This window comes from Pipistrellus hanaki (assembly GCF_964339955.1).
Source record: "Pipistrellus hanaki genome assembly, chromosome: 8".
In the NCBI taxonomy this organism is placed as follows: Eukaryota; Metazoa; Chordata; class Mammalia; order Chiroptera; family Vespertilionidae; genus Pipistrellus; species Pipistrellus hanaki.
The window spans coordinates 77,543,339-77,565,774 of record NC_140510.1 but is presented as its reverse complement, the minus strand read 5'-3'; the positions used below and the strand labels follow the sequence as shown (position 1 = coordinate 77,565,774).

At 39.0% G+C, this 22,436-nt stretch overlaps 1 protein-coding gene across 3 annotated transcripts in view; it reads right to left on the bottom strand.

Annotated features, from left to right (window-relative positions):
• The window catches only part of ADAM23 (ADAM metallopeptidase domain 23), a 149,137-nt gene that overhangs the window by 77,219 nt on the left and 49,482 nt on the right, over positions 1–22,436 (bottom strand). The gene's annotated exons all lie outside the window — the stretch shown is intronic.

Sequence of the window (22,436 nt, the reverse complement as noted above, 5' to 3'; positions counted from 1 at the left end):
GAGGGGCATGTACACCACAGACAAGTAGCTACAGTCCAGAGAACAAAAAAGGTCATTGTCAAGTCTCAAGGTTATCCAGCAACAAATCCTCCCTCAGTCTGTTTAAAAACACAAGACAGAGGTATTTAAGGGAAGCTTCTTTTATACACACTATCCATCATTTGATTGATATGTCAATTAAAATAGAACAAACAAAGAAGGCAGGGAACAGGAGGTGTTAGGCCCTGTAAAATCCCACTAGCGTGCTCTAATAATTAGAATCTCATAAAACATAATCTCCGAGGAGGAGGATAGAATCAAGGCCGGGTAGTAGGTTGCTCAGGCCACACGATCCCTATTACAACTATTCAACTCTGCTGTTGCATCACAGAGCCAGCCACAGACAACATGCAAATAAAAGAACACTGCTATGTTCCCGTACAGCTCATTTATGGCCATTGAAACGTGAATTTCACATAATTTTCACACAAGGTGAACTATTCTTCTTCTTTATTTTTGGTCAGTCATTTAATATTGTTAAAAACATTCTCAGTCCAGGATTGTACAAAACTAGATAGAACTGGATTTGGTCCAAGGGCCATAATTTGCCAACTCATAGTTATGTATATAGATTTTGAAGTCAGACAAAGTAGGACTTAAAGTCTAGCCCAGCCCCTTAATCATGGTGTGACTAAGGACAAGTTACCTATCTGCCGTTATGGGAGTCAAATGAAGAGGAGAAAGATTGTGAATCTCACAGGACACTGTGAGGATTCAACGAAAACGCATATGCAGTGCTTAGCCCAGAACTCAGCACGGAACACGCGCTCAGCAATGGCATTGAGGCTGTCACTGTTGATTTTAACTCAACTTCTTCGAACATGTTTCTCTGTATACAACGTGGGACATGCAAAATATGAAAGCACACTGGGCTGCTTTAGGGCATTTGGATTCTCGTTTGAATTCTGCTACTAGAAGTAATAACAAGTGATAACTCGAGTTTACTGAACACTTACTATGTCCTAGGTACTGTGTATTAACTCATACAGTCCTAAGGGTAACTGAAGGACAACAGTAGTTCTGCTAAGAGCGGGATGTGTGTCTTAAATGTAGGCCTCCATTTCCTCTTCTGCAAAAGGAGGGACTAGAGCAGAAGAAACCTCGGGTCCCTTCCTGCTCGGACAGTCTATTTTCTGTGATTCTACCTAACTGTAGGTTTTCTAACTGTAGGAACTCTTGACACTACTCCTTTAGCCAACATATGATAGGACTCAATGATTTTGCAGTTCTAAAATGAGCCAATGAGGATGCTGGAGGAGGATCAGAGCCAGTCAGCAGAGTTCATGGGAGTTGCCCTGCGCATCTGGAATGGTTTCCTACATGAGCCAAAGGGCAGCCTTCCCAACACAGAAATAAAGCACATGCCTATGCCCTGGACAGGTTTTTTTTTTTTTTAATGGAATTACTAATTAAATGTGTGTACCTCTTGATGATTCTACATGGCACATACTCACTCCCTTTTAAAATCTAAATAATAATCAAAAATAACAATTCTTCACTCTATATCCTTGGGAATACCTTCTTTCATATCTAGCTAATGAAGTCAGCTAGCAGCACCAGGAATATACATAAACAGGGCTGTTGATAAGAACATTTCTCTGAGGAACACTTCCTGTCTCGCCAGGAGACAGAGAGGTTGCGCTAACTGCATTCTAATTACCTCTCTCTACAGGTAATTCATTATTTTCAAAATTCTCAACCACACAGCCACTGGAGCATGTCTAAGGGTGGCAAATAAAAGTTCTTTGAGACTGCTACTTTTGCTTGTAATTACAAAGGCAGATGGCTTTCTAACCATTAACTGCCACATCTGAAAAAGGTCACTTTAATTATTCTATTTTTCCATTTTCAAGGGCCTCTCCCTCCACCCCATGACCCAAGTGACACACTTCTTTCTAGTACTGACTGCTCTGGGGAATATTAAAGAAGAAAAACAGCTCCTTTTCTAGGAGCCTGTGACAGACACTGAGATGGACATCAAAGGACACCGTATGCTCCCATGACCCGTTACTCCACCTTTCCACCTCCTACAAATAGCACACATCCCCATTTGCTCCATCCTTTCCTCCTGGCTGACCAGTTATCCCTCCCTTGAAACTTTCTTTCACTCATTGCAGCATCCTTAGCACTTGTATGATGCCTAGCACACAGCAACCCTAATCAACATTTGCTGTGTGAGCTAACACCAACCAACAGCTACGAGACGTCAGGCCCACACCATGAAGGGTGAGTGGCTTCTAGTGTTTTGGAAAATAACTTGGATCCTTTGCTCTAAAGAATGAAACACGTGCTTTCTTTTCGGTAACCTTGTTGTGAGAGCTGGTGAGTGGGATAATCAAGCATGTTGTTCGGAATGAGACAGCATAGGTAACGGGGCCTGAGGCGATGAGGAAGACTTCTAGGAAAGATGGGCAGTGGGCCCCAGGTGAACCACCTGTTCTCCATGAGCAAAAATTCACTCAATTTGCTGCAGCACATAGTGGAACTACCAGTCTCTAGAACGTCCAGTTCTGAAATGAGCAGGTTGAGCCCTCGGGCTGTATCTCTGATGAGTTAGTTCATGGAGTGGATTGCTGGGGGCATAACCAGCTCTTCTGAAGGGACCTAGAAGCCAGCAGGGCGGGCTTTCCCTCACCAGCAGAGCTAAGGAAAACCTAGGAGAAGAGTAGCAAGCACCAAGGCTTAACAACTGGGTGCTCCATCATGTATCCAAAGCAGGCCATTTCTGGGAGGCAAAAAGAGGTGTATTAATAATTATGCCAGGACAACAGACATACATCAGGAAGGACTGTTTTGGTTACATAAAGGTCAAATGTAAGGTACGCACATTGAGTTCTACCTGAGAGCTGTCAGGCATGTCTATGGGTGAAAAACACTCTCAAGGTGAGATGCTACTAAGCAAGCAGTGTGAGTGTGTCTCCTCTGCCAGTTGTTTTGGGTTCTGTCATTGCTTTACATGCCATTGTTTTATAGCAGTCTTGAGTGGGCACCTCCGTTTCTCTTTCTCGGCACCTAATATCAGCAGGCAGCTATTGGGAGAGGAGTGAGCAGTGGAAGGTGTGGAAGCTGGGAAGCTGGGAGTCCACGGTCACTAGCAGCCTGGACTTGTCAGGTCTTGACTCGCCATGCAGTGCGACACAATGCCTTTGTTCTGAAGTGGACAGTGGCACAGATACCCTAATTCCAGTCTCCTGGGTGAAACACAAATCAGTTTCCATATGTGTTCAAACTGGAATTGGGACAGAAGTCAATATTTATGTGAACAAAGAATGAAAAATTATGTGTAGAAAGAAAGGAATGCCGCTAATATCCATTTTCATAATGCTCTCACATGATTATCCTCTAACAGTGTTTAAATTCTCAGTATTGGGAGCCCTGATTATCCCAAATGGCCCTTAACAGATTCACCCAAGAAGTCTGCTGCCACCCTCCCCACCAGGTCTCACATTTGTATTTAATGACAATAAATGCTGGTCACTGTGGATATTCTCAGCTTCATGGCGCTTCAAGCATCAGAGCATTGTACAATGAAGCACCATGCCTGCTCCCTCATTTACCCTACAGGCTTCTCTCTTTTTCTTTTATTAAACGTAAGTATTTTTAATTTATCCAATACTATAAACTGCAATGAAAAGAGACACAGAATTTAAACTTGGCACATTCATACACACATAAGACTGTAACCTTACAATAATCCTTCTGCCCTTCCATTGCTTCTTCTTTTGAAAACAATAGACTTAAAAGTAAAATGATTTTTCAGTCACTTTTCTCAGGTTTTAAGTTTGATTTCATCCCACCTAAAAACATTTTTACACCAAAAGTTGTTTCAACTAGAAGTTATGTACTCCTTTGGATACAATACAGTAAGACTTTTAAGCTGTGTTAAACTATTGTAGGTATGGAAAGGTTGGGACTTAAGGGCGTAAAAATATGTTAAGTGGATGCAAGTAATTATCGGTTGAATTGAGGCTTTGCATTAGGTCAAACAAAGGTGGCCTGCCAGGCCGGGGCTGGGGAATGTGGGCACACCTCATGGGCACAGAGCTGCAGGTGGAGAGCATGCCTAGTACAAGCAGGATGGAGGTGTCGGGGTGTAAGCTTGTTGAAGGGTCACAGCAGGAATTTAATGAGTTCCTAAACCACATAAGAGGTTGCAGCAGAATTTTAATGAGTAGGCACTCCTGCATCTCAGAGGTAATGGTTCCATGCACCATAATACAGTTAAGAACACCCTAGTATATTACAAACGGGAAACAAATGCAGGCTGCAAGTTAGTAGAAAGGGAAGTAGAGAAAGAAGATGTTAGGAGGGAGAAATGGGACAAACTTGAGGCGCTATAACAGCTGAGCACCCTGACTCAAGCTGGCTTGATTTGCCAATTCAGAATTCCTTTCTGAGAAGCCAGCACCAATAGAAACACTTCTAATTAAATAAAACAGAAAGATGTTCAATTTCTCTCCGACTTTTAACTTCGAACACATGACTGCCAGTATCTCTGGAAGTGGAACAGTAATTTTGAAATTCCTCTATGATACAATTATAGTTATTCTCACATGTGTGGTTTTACAACCCCATATGTCATGAAACAAAAAATTTTAAACACAAAGAAAACTGCATCCAAATAAAGGTGACATATTTTTCGAACACAGTTACACATAAATGAAATGCTTTAACACTTTTCAAATAATGAATATTAGAGTTTGTCAAATATTGCTAATCCAGGGTATGTTCTGATCTGCCCAATATTTAGTTACACCAGAATGAAACCAGGCATTACACGTAGTGAAATTGTAGGGAATGGATATGCATCCATTACTATCAAGCTGGCCTTCTAATGACCTTGTCCAGAGAAATGACTTTCCTCCAAGTCCAGTTCTTACCACATCCTAGAACAAGAACTCCCTGCTTCTACCATTTTTAGTACATATAGAAAAAGTGCACATTTGTTTACACAGCATCCATTCTTCCCAGGTATGCATGCATGGTTATAAGATAAACATGCAAAAATAAAATGTATTTCTATGTGCACCGTAAAACAACCTAGGAATAACTCTGGGGGAACATTTCTGCTAACAATGATAACAATGGCAGCAAATTTAACATGTGTATGATGTATATATATAAAATATGTATAAGAAATTTTGTTAAACTTCACTTAACAAAATTATTCTAAAGTTCATCTTAAAGAAAACTACCCAAACATTTTTTTTTTTTTAAAGAGGAGTGGCAATAGGACCTTATACTAGTACACCACGACAGTAACCAAGATACAGCGAGCACTGCCCAGAGGGCAGAACACAAAGTTGAGAAGAGATTCAAGTTATAAGAAATATGTCTCTGATTTATCTTCATAGAAAAGAAATAGCATGTGGCCAGGCGGCTGCTAAATTTCCCCAGAGCAAACAGGACATGGGGGAGGGGAGAGAGGCTAAGAGCTGTACCTGTGGCTGATAACACATGTCCCAGGAAGATTTCCCTAGACAAAGGGAGGTGGAGGCAACTAGAGAAGGCCCAAGCCCATTTTTTTAAATAACCCAATAGGAAACAGTAAGAACTAGGCAAGCATTTTTCACAAAGTTCACAGCAAAAATGTAAAATGTAGAAACAATGGCATTTTAAATTGGTAGAAAGGGAGTAAATAAAGAATAAATATGTTTGGAAGACCTGACTAAACGTTTTAGGAAAGTTAGATCCTTACATCAAATCTTATACCAAATAATAATATAGTTATTAAAGGAATGTATGTTTAAAAGGAAAGCCATACATTTACTATAAAAATATAGCTGCATATTAAGGAGACGCCATTTTAAGCATGACATTAAACCTAAAAATCATTTTTTAAATGACTATAAAAATTTCTTAAATTTTCATAAGTTAAAAAATACCATAAACAAATTTTCCAGACAAACTGAGAACAAAATACAGAATATGAAAAACAACGCGTTGCTATCTTTAACACAGGAGCCAAAAACAAGTAAAAGCAAACAAGCCAACAGAAAGTGGGCAAAGAACATGGGCAGATGATTCGCAAAATAGAATGTACTAGTACACAACGCAATTCACAGAAAAGGAAAAAAAATACTAATGGTGATCAATCACATACAAATCTACAATTATATTAGTAATAAAAGGCCTGTAAGTTAAAATAGCCATGAGGGACCACTTTCCCCCATCCGTTTAGAAAGTAAACATGAATGATATTAACCAGAGCTGGCAAGAACAGAGGAAAACAGGCACTCGGCGCTTGCTTACTGTTGGGAACATGAATTAATGTAATATGCCTTTCCAGAGGGCAATTTAGCAATAGCCATCAAAAGCCCTGAGAGCATGTTTGCTCTCTAACTCCGAAAGTTTTTTATAATCTTATAAGTGCTACTTATAAAAATTTCCTGAGGAAATAATTAAACAGGAACAAATAACCGCATGCACGCACACAGCTATTCTCTTCAAATGATATAGATGTGAGTAGGTTTCTATGTTTTCACAGACTCTGGGAAAGATGCAAAATATGTTCACAACATCATTCAATAAAAAAAAAAAAACACAAATGAGGAAATATTACATTATGTTTGGTAAGTTTTTTAAACTATGTTTCTATATGTATGCTCACAGATAGAAAAAAATATCTGCAGAGACATACCCAAAAATATAATAGTGTGTTAATGCTTCCTGTAAAACTTACAATGGTTTTTGTTTTCTTTTGTTGACCCATAATTCCTCAGGTTTTTACAATGAATGTTTTCCTTGTTGGTGTAAAAAAACATGCTTTTTAAAGAAAGAGAAACAGGAAGGGAATTGACTAATTTCAGGCCCAAGAAAGGAAATGAGCCCCAGACACTGACAATACCACCACCACCGTCCACACTGGGAGTAGTGGCCCCACCTGGTCACCTCTGCCCCCCTAACTCAGTAAGACCAACATCTCCTGAACACCAGAAGGAAGTTTGGGTGAGGACAGAAGCGAAACAAAGGACAGTCCGTAGCCTCAACGTGGGTATAATGTCTTAATCCAGTGGTCGGCAAACTGCGGCTCTCAAGCCACACGTGGCTCTTTGGCCCCTTGAGTGTGGCTCTTCCACAAAATACCACAGCCTGGGAGAGTCTATTTTGAAGAAGTGGCATTAGAAGAAGTTTAAGTTTAAAAAATTTGGCTCTCAAAAGAAATTCCAATCGTTGTACTGTTGATATTTGGCTCTGTTGACTAATGAGGTTGTCGACCACTGTCCTCATCAAAATAAGACAAGGCAGCAAATACCCTAACATCGTAACAAAGTTTCGAGGGTTCCAAAGGAAAAATTAATTTCCACTGAGAGGATGGGGAACTTTTTAAAAGAGAAAGCAGGCCTTGGCAGGTCCAAAACAAAATATGGACAGGAACATATGGGCAGGACACAGCAGGTCATACGGACAGGGATCAGAGTGTGCAAGCACATGAGGCAGGAAACAGTTGAGACCCATACAGAAGCAGCTAGAAGTCTAGCGCAGCCAGGGCATCAGTCACAGGGGAGACAGAGTCAGGGTCAGATTTGGGACCCGACAGAACACAGGTTTAAGCAAAAAATTGGGACTCTGAAAGCAAAGGGCACTCTAGGGTCAGGACTCAGAACTTGGAAGGTTGAAAATGGCTCTTGCCTTTAGAAGAGCTGAGAGCAAGTAGTACATTTCCGTCCTCAGAAACTGCCCAGACTTGAGGGCCTGAGAAGGGCTGAACAGACTTGTTCCTTTAGCGAGTCAATTAGAGCCATCTGCAAAGTAATTAATGCTAGCAGCAGGAGACGATGGCCAGAGCCCAGCGAAGGCCCTAAGAAAAGGCCTTTCCACATGTACAAACCTGTGGCTTTAATTTCCCTTCACTCATTCAATTAATGGCTGAAGACTGGATGGGAGAAAAACAATGAGGCAAATGAGAGTCAAAGGAAAGATGAGCAAAGATTCAAGATAGGTTCAATATTTCCATTTGTTTAAATATCTTTGCTGTAAACCAGCGATGTTAGTCCTAACACTTGTTATGCAAATGCTAGTATGAACTTTGCAATTTTATGCTGTTTTAGTAAAGAGTTAAGTTTTGCATAAAATAACCACAATTGTCTTTTTTAAATATATTTTACTGATTTTTTGCAGAGAGGAAGGGAGAGAGATAGAGAGCTAGAAATGATGAGAGAGAAACATCGACCAGCTGCCTCTTGCACACCCCCTACTGGGGATGTGCCCGCAACCAATGTACATGCCCTTGACCAGAATCGAACCCGGGTCCTTTCAGTCCACAGACCGACGCTCTACCACTGAGCCAAACCGGTTTCGGCCACAACTGTCTTTTGTGTGCTCTTTTCCTGCCTTTTTACCCCACCGAGGTCTCCTGTCTCCTGCTGCCACAATCTGAGCATGCGTGGTATCTCCTGGCTGAACTGAGACCCAAGTCCTCTGCAGAGCAAGGAGTCCCAGGAGACGACAGATTAACGACAGGCCTGCACAGCCCTGCGAAGGAAGAGGCACTTGAAGCTGTCACTGCACTACGGTTTCTCTGTACTAAGCACAGACAACGCTGTGCAATTATGGTACCCTTCATCCATATAACACAGGCACACTGAGAAATAACCATAGTCTTCCCAAGTATTAGGAATGCTTAAGAAATTATCCCAATGTAGCAATTAGAAACATATCAAACCAACATGGCAGGTAAGAGCACAACATGGCAAAAAAAAGGGAGGAGGAAGGAAAAGAACTTTTTAATGATTTTCTCAAGCAAGTACAAAAGGATTATCATACAAAATGGCACCAATTTTTTAAAATTACCATTTAGGGGGAAAAAATGATCTTCAAACGTATCACACCTTCGGAGCACATTTATTAGAAAATTATTCACTGAGTCTTTGATTGTTTAAAAAAAAAACAAGAAGAAGAAGAAAGAAACTCATAATGTGTGTAAAGGCTAATTTGTCCAACCAAAGAGGATTTTTCATTCTTCCAAATTATGTACCACTTCAAAATAAGAAGATAACAGACTTTTGAAAATGACAGGATTTGTTGGAAAAACTATCCTTCACCTGGAGCTCCTCTGGAAAGGGGATCTCTTCCAACCAGTGTGCATTTCAGATTTGATGTGGCTTATCGGAGCGCTAAGTGGGCCTTTTTCGTTTTGCTCCCTGTTACAGCCTCAGTCACGGGAGAATGCCTGAACTAAGCAGGCAGCCAGAGCTATTTGTTTGGTGAATGAATTAACATAAATCAATGAATAAGTGGGTAAACAGGAACCAAGAGATCCAATTCCTAGTCTTTCTCTGCCACTGACCATCTCTGAGATTGTGGAGCAAGTTTTCTTCCTAATAACAACACTAGATTACAACATCTCTAAAGAAACTTCCAACTAGTGAATGTGAGCATGACTGCCATCATCTACCCTAAAAACATGCCTGTGCTAAGCTGGATCTTGAGGGCTATGCCTGCACACATCTCATCCATTTGCTACAGGCTTTGTCAAATAATCAACTGTCCGTCTACTGGGCCAGTATGCTGGGACTTCAGGTTGACCCTTCCAGATGGTGCTGAAAGGACAGTTCCATTCATGTCTCCGTACATACTGTACAGAGCTGCTTTATAATGTTTTCCTAATTCTTCGTATTTGTACCTCAACCAAAAAAGAACACCTCAATTCTAAGGTGTGAAGTAATAAACCCTTTCTACACATCAGATTAATAAAGAACAGAAAACATTTTCAAAGAAGCTAATCTGAGAGCTAATGATCAAGGTCTGCTAAAGCCACATTTGTGTTAATACCAATTTATTTAAGTGGTGTGTTGAAAATCAGACAACCCAACTACAAAACCATTACTTCATGGTAATTAAAACTATTCCAAAATTTAAAGTCACACTAGCATGCTTTATCATAAAGATATGAAAAACCAAGGGTAACAGAAAAATAAGTACTTATGATAAGTAGCTTATGATAAGCAAATTTCATGAGATGTGATGTCACTTTGAAAGACTTGTATAAAACAGTGTGTAGAGGGCCCCTTGGGAATGCACATGGATGACCTTTAAATTAATGTCAGCGGGGTTCAAGGTGACTGGCAGGGCCGTCCCCTGGAAACAGCCTCCCAAAATGTCAGAGACTGTAATCAGTACCAATTTCTTATCTTTATCCATGTGCTTGGAATGAGGAATGAATAGGACCTTGACTTACCCAAGTCTTGATATGCTAAATCCCAGGAATGAGGGAATGAATAGGACCTGGGCACACCCAAAACTTCTATAACCTTAAACCCCCCTCTGGAAATCAATAAATGCGCTGTGCTGTCTGTGGTGGGGGGTTGACTATCTCTCCATCAGAGTGGCAGCCCCCACCCGGATCCCAGCTTGATGAAACTATTTCTGCCTCTTGATCTCTTTTTTCCCCCTTTAATTTCTTACTCCCCAGCTCCTCCACTCAGGAACCTGTCGTTTTCCGTGAGAGTCACGGAAAACAGAGAAACAGCCCCCTACACAGTGATTACAGGTTACCAACTTAATCTATTCCAGTCTAACTATACAACCTGAACATTTTGTGTAATACAACAATTGAATTTTCATCTTTTAAAAGCTACTCACACCACTAAGTATTCGTACTTGATTTTCTAAATTTATTTAAAAGTCTTTTCAAATAATTTATAGGCAGACACCTTTCTTCTATTTTAATGCATATAATGTCCCAGTAATCAAATCAAATCAATGGTGGTAGAAAAAAAGTAGATTTGTAAATCATATTTTTAAGACGATTTCTATAAATGAGCTTTTCCTCCAGCCAGATAATGTTCATTAAATTGTCTAAAAATTTTAGGCCCATGTAGACAATCTTATCCATTCACCATTAAAATGCCTTTCACTGTTTGGACCAAAGCAAAATTTTTGTAAGATTCTAAAAGCAGTCAAATCCCAGGGAGACTGACACAGAAAAAAGGAGAAACTTCTCTATTTAGATCCTTTTAGAGAAACTATTTTTAGTTTAATCTTAAAACCAGATATTTTTAGAACCCTGGTGGAAATTGTAATAATTGTATGTGATCTATAATGGCAAATTCACTTTGTATCAATAGTAGGTTCCAGAATCATTACTGGGTAGGATTGGTGATGCTGAGGAAGGAGAAAAATCCTTCATATGTGAATTAATTCATATCTAAGAAAGCCATACCAAGGTGAGTAACTTGCAATAAGGGTGGAAAATAAAGTGGACTACATTCAGAGAAATGTAGTAAAAATCAGAACCTAGCAGTCTGGTATAGTCAAAACTCTAGGTCAAGAGAATAATCAGCAGTTGAAATGGATGTGGAGGCTAGAGGTCACACCAGCAGGTAAACATCAGATAAGAAAATGAGATTCTCCAAACTACCATCCCACATAAAGGGCAGGTACTACGTTCTCAGTATTGTTGCCTACTCAGAGGGGGCAGTCTAATGCAGTTTTGTTGATAATGAGTCAATAATCCAGGAAACTCAGAAGAAACAAAAGATAAATTGGCATAACCCACTCCACTCCAAGGAATCCTCAGGAAGCTGAGTGTCCTCCCAGCAGAACTTAGCCCTTAGGTAAGGAGGGTGGGGCCTCAGACTGGACTAGCAGAAGCAGGAAGAAAGCCTCTTTCTGTCTCATCTCACCAATAAGTATCTGTGAAATCAAAAGCCAATCCCAAGGAATGTATGGCTGAAAGAAGAATGGAGGATGGGAGCAGATGTGAGAGGAAGATTACTCTAAGGGCAGTTCTCATTATAATTTCAATGCCTACCTAGAATTTTATGAAAGGTGTGTGTGTGTTTGTGATTTCTTATTGGACAACCCATAATAAACAGTAAGACATGGGAATTCTGCTAGGATCAGGAGTCAATGAGGCAAAGAGAAATTGAGTGCTCTCAAAATGGTTGACCAAAATAGAACATTTCTAATTTTTCCTTATAACATCAGACAAGAGAATGCTGGGTGACAGTGCACTGAATATTTTTTTTTATTATTGTCTAAAGTTTTACATAAGTCTCCTTTTTTCCCCAATTGACACCCCCCCCCCAGCCATTCCCACCCCAGACAATCCCCCACTGCCCCATTGGTCTGTGTCCATTGGTTATGCTAATATGCATGCATACAAGTCCTTTGGTTGCTCTCTAACATCCCCTCATTTATATTATTCTTTGAGATGTAAAAATGTATCTCTACTCTTTTATGTGTATAGCTCATAATTGTAATAAATTAAAGGAAAAGGAATCCAAAGCATCTATAAGTCATAGAAGCAGAAGAGCTCAGTACAATTCTGACATTAAAAATTTTGAGACAAACTGAGCCAGAAATGGACCAAGGAAAAGGCATCTAGCATGGGAAAGTTATCACTACTAAGACCAGAGGAGAAAACTCTAAAGCATATGTGGGAGGTGAAAAGCACAGAGAGAACAAAAGGCAAAGAACTTTCTCCTTCTCTTAAAATAGTAGGCTTATTAGGCCATTTTTAGACTACAGTGTTCATGCAGGAGCCCATTTCTATTAAAAGAGTAAAACTCAGAAAGGGAACAGTTCTTGGGATATACCAAAGTATGAAAAAGGAAAGTATAGAAATGTAGCGAAATGTAATAGTCCTGACAGGATTTGAGCTACATGTGATTTTTATTTTCAAAATATTTAACTCTCAAATGACAGGGTTAAAGAAACAAAAGATTAAAGGGGTGAGAGAAACATAACCCTTGCACACACCGATTTTCCATGGAATTATATTAAAACAGTGAAGAATGTGGGTGGTGCAAGGTTGCCTAAATCTCATAGAGAGTGCTGTCACCACAAATAACTGGTTTCAAAACAAAATGGCAGCCCTGGCTGGGTGGCGCAGTTGGTTGGAGCATTGTCCCATGCACCAAAAAATGGTGGGTTTGATTTCTGCTCAGGACACATACCAAGGTTCCAGGTTGGATCCCCAGTCAGGGTACACACAGGAGGCAACTGAGTGATGTTTCTCTCTGTGTGTCTCTTTCTCCCTTCCTCTCTTTCTAAAATCAATAAGAACATATCTTCGAGTAAAGATTTTAAAAAATGGCAGGTGATACCATCTCCTACCCATTATTAAAATAACCTAACGGCTTTAGTTTTTAAAAACGAAATCCTTGTTTTCAATAACCAAAACTGCCATGGCTGGAAAATACCAATCTCAGTTGTTTTCATTAATCACTTACAAACATTTGTAATTCTTAATGCATACAGCTGTCTTCCTGACCTAACTCTTACATTCTCCCATTGTTTATAAGATTTATTTGTACACAGGAAGGTGGAATTCATGGATGACACCACCAACAGTGGGTTTAAGGATAAGTAAGAGCTGGCTGCAACTATAGGAAGATAGACTCACATTATACAATTCAAGCCACATCTCTGTTATATGCTCAACAAGGTAAGACCTTTTTCAGAGTTCCTATTTTTTTCATCAAGAAGCCTGTATTACATTGTTAGACATTTAGAACATCCAATAATTCTGAAAATTGGATTGTTCTAAGAGTGTTTTCACATGCATGCTCAGAAGGTCAGATCAATATTATAAATTGCTCTATTTTTATACACAATGTTTAAAATTCTGTGGCCATGTAATGACATTTAACAGCCCTTTTGGATGACTAATAATATCTCAAACCAGAGGATACTTTTGAGATGACTAATGACTTAAATACCCACATTAAGATGCATCCAAAATCAGAAAGGGCTGAGTGAAGTAACAGTGTAAAGAGCTTTCTTCCTTTTTTTCTGTGCCTCAGGCTGATCCTTCCTATGTTCTTAACTAGAAAGGAATGTTAGTTTATCCTTTAAAAGGATAGTAAACAGGTTGCTTTAAAAGTTAATTCTAATTTTTTATCACATAACCTCAGATAACATGCATGTGGATATCAGTTCTCCTTGCTCTTTCATCTGGATTATAGATATTGCATCATTCTCTACAGTTGCCTAAATGTCACCACAGGTGTCATTGAAAGAATGATCTAAACACCCTCAATCCCAATCATCTCTACCAAGTCTTAGATAACTCAGTGAAAGTTACTAGACCTTTATTATTACCAAGTGAACCTTTCTATAAGTCCAAGGCTGCTGCCACTATAGCAAACCCAAGGGAAGTAGTGCATAATGGTCAAATATTTCCAAAGACTGGAAGTGCTTTCCTCCGTCTCATTTCCCATCTTTGACTATTATAGATCAATTTGTTTTCCATGTTCCCATTCCTGACATCTATAAACTCTTCATAAAAAACAACAGGGGGATAAAAACAGATTAATTTTTTTTTTAAAAATAACTATGAAGCTACATACTGGGAAATCTGAGCCATCACCCAGCTCCCCAGAACATGAACAGGCCAAAGCCTTTCAGAGGTGACGTGAAGGAGGTGAACCTGCCAACACCTACTCACCCCACAAAGCTCAAAGGAAACGCTGCAATAACTTCCACAGAGCCCTTCCTGACCCCACGGAGAGATGTGCCTCCCCACAGGAGAGTGACTGACTGGCCAGGAATGAGGACAGCAACAAACCCAAACACGCTGTGGGTCCTGGCTCATCTCTCCCTCCCAGGCTGGCTTCCCCCCTCACTGTGCTTCAGCAAACAGCTAGCTCCATGCACAGAACCATAATCAAAAGGTAATGAGCAGGGGACTTGAGCACAGATCCTGAGGAAGACAAGAAGGAAGCCAAAGCCCAGGAGATGAAGGATGTATATATATATATCACATCCCAAGGAAACAGAGGAAATGATCAGATAAACACTGCTCTATGGCCTCAAAAAAAAAAAAAAAATACAGAAATGACCTCTTTTTTAAAAGGAGCTCAGAGAAACATAATAAAAAAAAAAATAGACTATGATGGAAAGGAAACTAGCAAAGCTCTAGAGGGGGGGTGGAGGGGGGGATAAGCATTACAAGGATGCAAATCAAGTTGGAAACAGGAAAAGAAAAAAACAGGAATCAATGATAAAATGAAAGAGATGAGACAAAAGTTAGCATAAACACATTGTTGATATTCCTGAGGAACAGAAAGAAACACATGGAAGAGGAAAAAAAAAAAAAAAAAAATAGGCAAAACCAGAACATAAAATCAAAAGAGAGACTTGAATTTGCAGTTCGAAAAGGCAAACCATGTTCCTGGAAAACTTTTTAAAGCACCATTAACACTAAATAGTGTTTTTAATCTGGGAAAGTTGCTAATAAGGAAAAAAATACACATACACACACATAATCGTGTAAGGCAGGGGGAAAAAACAAACGAAAAAAAAAAAAAAAACTCTCTAAAGAGGGAAAACTAGGTTGCCTCAATCTCATTCACAGCAATTCTCAACACCCCGACAAAATCCCCATAAAGTCCTGGACAAAGTATGATGCCAAAATTTCCTATCCAGCCAAACATATCCTCTTCAAGTACAAGGATAATAAACAAACACTTTCAAGCATTCAAGAATCATGAAATATAATACTCTAAAATCTATCTTGAACAATATACTTTTCAGCCGAGACCGGTTTGGCTCACTGGATAAAGTGTCGGCTTGGGGACTGAAGGGTCCCGGGTTCGATTCCGGTCAAGGGCATGTACCTTGGTTGCGGGCATATCCCCAGTAGGGGGTGTGCAAGAAGCAGCTGATCGATGACTCTCTCTCATCGATGTTTCTAACTCTCTATCTCTCTCCCTTCCTCTCTGTACAAAATCAATTAAAAAAAAAAGTTTAAAAAATATATATATATTTTTCAATTAATTTCAGGCAAGCAAAATACAAACAGTCCAGGAAGAATGAAGGGACCATGGTAAAAGGACTCAATGATGGGCACGAAATCCCTTAAGAACCGATGCTCCTTGTGGGAACTCTGGTTACTGACCAACATACAAATGTTATAAACCCTGAAGGAAAGGATTATAATATAGGGGAGGAAGAAGGTAAGAAGAAGTAGAAGTATGTTCATTTTTCCTCACTCAAATACACAATCTAGTTAATGATTACAAGTAATGTTCTTCACAACTTTATTGGGACTTCTTTTTGTATTTTTAGCAAGTAACATCTCTTGTTATGAAGAAATGCACATCTGACCTTCATCAACTCCTTTAATTTCACTTGTTTTTTTGAAAATTTGTATCCTCTTGCTGATTAATTCTGAAAGTGAAAACCAGATCTAAACCATCCTGGTGAGGAGCCTTAGTCTGCCAATATATATGACTTGCAAATTCAATAACTGGCAGGTTTGATAGTCCCTTCTTCCTCAGCAAGCCACATGGCTCTGCCAATATCTGAAGAGGAAATCTTATGGGAATCACTGGGTACTTAATAGCTCAAAACCTACATTCTCAGTCTCGGAATACTTACCACATTTCTGATATACTCATTCTTCTTTCCACTTAATCTTTACTATTTAAATGATTCGAAATACTTAGGGGCAAAGTGTACAAAGTATTACTCAAATGGATAGTTACCTTCATAAAGTTATTCTGTTATAAAATAAAATAATACCTCTTTATTCCCAGGCCTCAGATTCCCCAGCCTCTTAAATGTGGTCAGCATCAAAGACACATGGCAAAAAGGCTCATAAAGCCCTAGCTGGTTTGGCTCAGTGGATAGAGCATCAGACTGAAGGGTCCCAGGTTCGATTCTGGCCAAGGGCACGTGCCTGGGTTGTGGGCTCGATCCCCAGTAGGGCCCGTGCAGGAGACAGCCAATCAATGATTCTCTCTCATCATTGATGTTACTATCTCTCGCTCCCTTCCTCTCTTAAATCAATAAAGAAATATATTTTAAAAAAAGAAAGACATCTTATTTCTCAAAAAAAAAAAAAAAAAAAAGGCTTATGGAGTCAGTGAAATCACTATTTTAAAGGCAGGACACTTGGCTAGAGAGGACCTCAAGTCTCTTTATTCAAGGTTACTAAAACTTGATTTGCATAAAATGCTAATAATTTTGGTTATTTCTCTTTCTGCAACATTAAGAAGCAACAATATAGTTAAGAGCTGGGCTGAAAGGGCAGGTTCCCTGACAGCAAAAGTTATAGCCTACAGCAAGAAAACAGACACGAGATCTATTATATAGCTGGTCAACCAGGCGAAACAATAACCTTGAATATTTCTTAAAGTTAAATTATATCTAATATATATTCTATCAAACAAACAGGAAATTATTTAACCCATTTTAGAAGGATTTTTCAAAAATTACCCTTTACTATACCAAGGAATAAGCTTTAGTTACCTGGAAACCCCACTTAATATAAAACAATCCAGTCCCCAGCAACCTTATATAAATGAAAATTCACAATATAAGACCTTTAAAAAATAGCCTGGTATAGGTTTTAGGAGATGGGAGAAAAATAGGTCAAAATTTACATAGTTTCAGCAAACATAAATGTGTAAGTGGAACTGCGATAATTCTGAGTGGTTTTTTAAATAGAACCTTACTATAGTTTTCAATCAAGGGCTTCCATGAATAGAAAAATAGAAAATAAGAGACTGCTTAGAAACCCTTACCCTAGCCATCAAAAAGACCAAGACCAGAATCAACTTATGACAGGATATTTGAAAAAGTTTATTAATGGGCAGGAAATAGAAACTGCACTTTGTTGAAGTGTATTATTCCTGTTAAGGGTCTATTATACGTGCGGGTCTCTTTCACATACCGCACCTTGGTTAGGCCTCCCATCAGTCTCAGACTACAATTTAACAAACTGAGGCTCAGAGTCATTCTATGATTTTTCCCAAGTGGCAGAATCAGAATGCTATAAATGTAAATTGTATTTTTTCACCACACCACAGGAGTAATTTACTCATCACACAAGTAACTACTGCACTCTACCTAGTGCTGATGGACCATGTATTTCTTCACCTCTCTTCCTTTTCTCATCTCTGTCTCCTCTCAACCAACCTTCAGACAGTGCCTTTTTATCTCATTTATTATAAGAAATCATCCAGCCCTGCTGGCATGGCTCAGTGGTTGAGAGTTAACCAATGAACCAAGAAGTCATGGTTCAATTCCTGGGTCAGGGCATATACTTGGGTTGTGGGCTCCATCCCCAGTATAAAACCTGCAGGAGGCAGCTGATCAATGATTTTTCTCTCATCATGGATGTTTTTATCTCTCTCTCTCTCTCTCCCTTCCTCTCTGAAATCAATAAAAATATTAAAAAAAAAAAAAAAGAAATCATCCACATAAACTTTATTCTTATCCCACAGGTACCAATCCCTCTCTTACCTTTAAATAAACATAAATACAATTCTGCAAAGTGAATATGCTTCTCCTTTTTAATTAAGCTAACTTTTCAAATTAGCACCATGACAACATCAGACAACACAAGTGCACTGGAAGAGGAAAACTCCATTTCCCTGAGGATCAAAGTAGCTTGACCAAATTAATGCAACCCCAAGGGGCCTAATTTATACTGCTTCACCTCATAAGATTTAATCTTATATTTCTGAAATCATTATCCAATGAAAATAAGCAATTAGCTTCCCAACATAGCGAGAATAACTATGCCTAGAGGCGTAAAAAGTCACTTGGTCCATCCCACGAATGAATGGGATCTGAATACTCTACCAAACATCATGCTTTGCTCAAGAGTAGACCAGCGCAGGCTTTCTGCAGGGCAATTCTGCAGTACTTCCTCAAATTAAGTATATACCTGTCCTATCAGCTCGGCTCATCCTCATTTGTTGCTTTTTAATGTTACAGCCAGAAAAAAAAACAAAAAACAACCAAATTTATTAGCATTTGGTGTAAATCAATATTTACTAGTAGTAACCTTGAATAAAGACTTAAGGTCTTCTCTAACCAAGTGTAAGAGATGTCCTGCCTTTAAAATTGTGATTTTATAGACTCCATGAGCCTTTTTGCCTTGTGTCCCGGATGCTGCACCTGGGTATATGTAGCAGAGACATTCTTATACAATTCCATAGGCAACTGGTTCGCAGGTCTGTTACAATAGGAATTGTGGTTGCAGAGAGCCAAAGGAATCCAGATTTCTCCCCCTGGGGAAAAACAGAAGAGTGTTGGATACACTCCAAAGGGTCTCCTCAGTTAGAAATAATGGACTAGAGGTATACAGTTAAAGATATAGATCTTTATTTTTTTTTAAATATATTTTATTGATTTTTTTTTCAGAGAGGAAGGGAGAGAGATAGCTAGAAACGTCAATGAAAGAGAAACATCGACCAGCTGCCTCTTGCACACCCCCTACTGGGGATGTGCCCACAACCAAGGTACATGCCCTTGACCAGAATGGAACCCAGGACCTTTCAGTCCGCAGATCGATGCTCTACCACTGAGCCAAACCGGTTTTGGCAAGATATAGATCTTTAAATGCTGTGCTGAGTAGAGATCTACAACATAACACTATTTATATATAATAAAATTATATGTCCTAAACTATAATATATATAGTTATAAGAACACATACAAATAAAAGATCATGTAAGACACTTTGGGCTGGCTGGCTCATTAGGACAGAGGTGGGGAATGCAGAAGGGGACTGGAAATGACAAGAGTGAAAACATTACACAATATTGAGGCCTTGCCCAAACCAGTGAGAGAGCGTGCCACGAATGAGAAAGATGATGAATGGCCTGAATGTTTGTGTCATAGCAACCACCTGAAGTTCATGCTAAAATTAAAAGGATATCAGTCATAATCACCCAAGTACGGCATGCTGTTTACGAGTGTTCAACTTCTTTCCTTCCGTTCTTCCAAGTCCATGGGAAATACAGATTTTCACCACTGTTATTTGTGTTACACAGTGAAGATTCCATAAACAACATGCTATTGAAAAAAAATACATGTTTTGTTTTTGTTTTTTCCTTAGGAAGAAAATGTTTAAATTCTGAAAACACAGAGGAAACGTTTTTGCTGGCTCACAGGTAACAGGAGAAAATAGCTACAACTATTCATAAAATGTTTTTACATAAAATCAGAAGGTGACCTGCTTAAAACAAAGACAATGGCCAAATACTTAGCTAACTTAAAGGGCACACACTATATACAGATGCCTGCTGTGTGAACGCAAAAAGAGAATTTTTGATCAGATTTAAATGGTGGGTGTGTTAATGCTAATAAATACAATAAATAATAAATCTAAAGGTATGGTATTTTATACTGATGGTTCTTAAATTATTTTCTATTCACCACCTTCACTCTCCAATAAAATGGGAAGCTAATGTGGTTTTGATACTATTCTTCTCAAGATAATCAGATCAGATACAGATTAATTTTTGCAATCAAATTTCATTTTTAAATAGCTTAATATTTTCTCCAAAAAGGACACTTCAAGTATGTATAAGTTACTGCATTTCAACTCTAACCATAATGCTAAAATATTTTTTATATTTCAATGTAATTTTAGAAATAAAACTAAATTATATTTAACACATTGGGTTTTATATCTATTAATGGGTAGTTATTTATTAACTGTTTTACTGACTGTAATAAGTTCATCTGTAATGATGTATAAGACTGTATAAGCTCATCTATAAAACATAATGAGGCAGCAAAAGTCTGGCAGAATTCAACCTGAGATTGCTCTCACCTTGCAGAAAGTTCTTACAGACTTCAAAATACCATTTTTTAGATTGCAAAAAGCTTCTACTGTTCCATAGTACTGAACACTGGCAGGGAGAAACTATAAATAACTTCTAACATGCTTAAAAAATAGTACTTTTCAAGTATTGGAAAAATTATTTTTATAACTTTTCAGTCTTTTCTACTTAGAAAATTACCCATATTCTCATCTTGAGTTCCAGGTGAAAACCTGGGAAGAGACTCTTGGCTACTTAAGGGGAGGGGGAGACAACAGAATCTCAGAACAGGAAGTCTCCATAAGTGAGTGACTTGTAAGTACAAAGCTCAGGCCCTACTGGTTTGGCTCAGTGGACAGAGTATCAGCCTGCGGACTGAAGGGTCACAAGTTTGATTCCAGTCAAGGGCATGTACCTTGGTTGCGGGTATATCCCAATAGGGGGTGTGCAGGAGGCAGCTGATTGATGTTTCTCTCTCATCAATGTTTCTAACTCTCTATCCCTCTCCCTTCCTCTCTATGTAAAAAAAATAATAATAATAATTAAAATATATATATATATATATATATATATATATATATATATATATATATATATAAAAACAATAAAATAAATAAATAAATTGCTTCACTCTGAAAAATAAAGTACAAAACTCAGACTGGGAGGTAAAGGAATTACAGAAAGACAGAAAGGACTTGATGAGTCAGCAGAGCCTGAGAATCAGCTACCTCAGGTCTAGTGGTGCTCTGGAAACCATAGAAAACTACTCGGTGGGCATACGAAGAGATTTAAGAGTCAGCCAGGAAGTGGCACTGTGGGGTGTTGAAGGCTTTCTCTAACTCCCACCTCTCATTACTCAAAGGAACCCCCTGGAAGAAGCTGCAATGTGTTCTTGGAGACGGGAACCAAACACACAAACATATATGCAATAATTTTCATTCAGGTGTCAAATGAAAGCTCTTTTAATACAATCAGCAGCCTTTATAAACCCTTCCAAATTCATGGAGGAAATTCAGAAGTTATACACTTTATCCAAGTCATAAAACGGTGGGAAACTCACCCAGTTCCGCCTCCTTTAATACAAGAAACAAGTGCTTTACAAAGGAAATTTCCGTCTCTAAACTCAGAAAAGCACCAGAATAAGAAATAATTTGCGATGCCATCCAACTCTCAAAGGTAATTTAAATCATGCTTTCTTTGAATAGTATGGAAACATCCTTTTAAAAAGTTGCTACCTTCAGATAATAGATCAACCGAAGGACTTGTATACATGCATATAAGTATAACCAATGGACATAAAACTCTGGGGAGGGAGGAGATGTGTGGGAGGGAGGGAGGGGGGCAAAAAAAATCAATAAAATATGTAAAAATAATAAAATAAAATAAAAAATTAAAAAAAAAAGTTGCTACCTTCAAAGCCCTAAATTAAAAGTGTGAAGATGACAGAGGGGTCACGGTGGGTGGAAAAGCGTGGCAGGAAGATACCCCCCAGCTAATCACAGACTTTCCTCACAAGGCAGAGGACCCTTCCTCTCAAGTTCTTGGACTTCCCTTGATGCCAAGAGCAGAGCAAAGACAAGACCGAGGAGAGGACAGGGCCATCTAACACTGCTCCACGAAACGCATGCTGCCGTGCTATTCATCCGTCAAATTCCACTAAGAGAAGCATTCCGGTTTGATCCCAGAGTCTGTTTCATCTACTGTGTCAGAGCTAAGTCTCAGTCACATAAAAGGGTTTGTTTCCTTCCTAATGGCCATTTTTCATGAATGTACCGCAGCAATATCATCACCCACAGGAGATGCCTTGCTAGCATTACCAAGCACCACACATGCTGAGCAACACCTAAGGATTTGTGGGGCTTTGTACTTTGAGAGCCATGTAATTTA